The following is an 885-nucleotide window of genomic DNA, read 5'->3' on the forward strand; positions in this document are numbered from 1 at the left end:
CTAATTCCTCTGATGTCAGCGAGCGTCCAGCCAATTGCTCGCACATGTTTCTTGAGAATGCTCATCAACGCATTCTTTTGATCTTCGTTGAGCGCAGAGGAAATTATCACTGGCAGCTTCTCATTCTGCAACAAAAATGCGTACTTCTAATGTGTTGGTAAGGTTTTCAGTTCAAGTGTTGGTGGTTCCATGAGGGAAGGTTGCATTATTTTTCTTTCTTCCTTCGGCTCTTCTTCTTACGTTGCGATCGATCCTTCTTCTTTGTTTGTTTTTGCTATGATCGCATTGCAGGCAACTACGGATGCGTTGGCATCCTCTTCTTCACACTCTTCATTAGACCTTTCTTCTTCAATCAAATTCAGGTCATCATCAGAATCTTGCAGGTCTTCTTCATCAGGAAATTTCATGGCACGAATTATATTAAACTTGAGCTTCTGTCTGTTTATGCTCAAAGTGATTTCTCCCTTGTGCACAACAATTTGAGCATGGGCACATCTTTGTGGGCCTCATAGTCTAGAATGATGAAGTCAGCTGGCAAAATAAATTTATCAATCGTGATCAGCACATCTTTCACCTTACCTTCTGGATGAACCAGAGATCTGTCAGCCAATTAGAGAGTCACTGATGTGGGCACGAGTTGCCCCACATTTAATTGTCTAAAGATTGACAGTGGCATCAAATTTATGTTGGCCCCCAAGTTACACAGGGCTTATCCAATATAGAGTCCTCCTATGGAGTAAGGAATAGTGAAGCTCCCAGGATCACTCATCTTCGGTGGGATAATAGATTTGGAACTTTGCGTTAATGCCACCGTGGCAAATTTTCCAGTGCCCCTTTTCTTAGTTACCATGTCCTTCAGAAACTTGGCATAAGCAGGTATTTTCT

This window comes from Benincasa hispida, chromosome 11, assembly GCF_009727055.1.
Source record: "Benincasa hispida cultivar B227 chromosome 11, ASM972705v1, whole genome shotgun sequence".
Classification (NCBI taxonomy): Eukaryota; Viridiplantae; Streptophyta; class Magnoliopsida; order Cucurbitales; family Cucurbitaceae; genus Benincasa; species Benincasa hispida.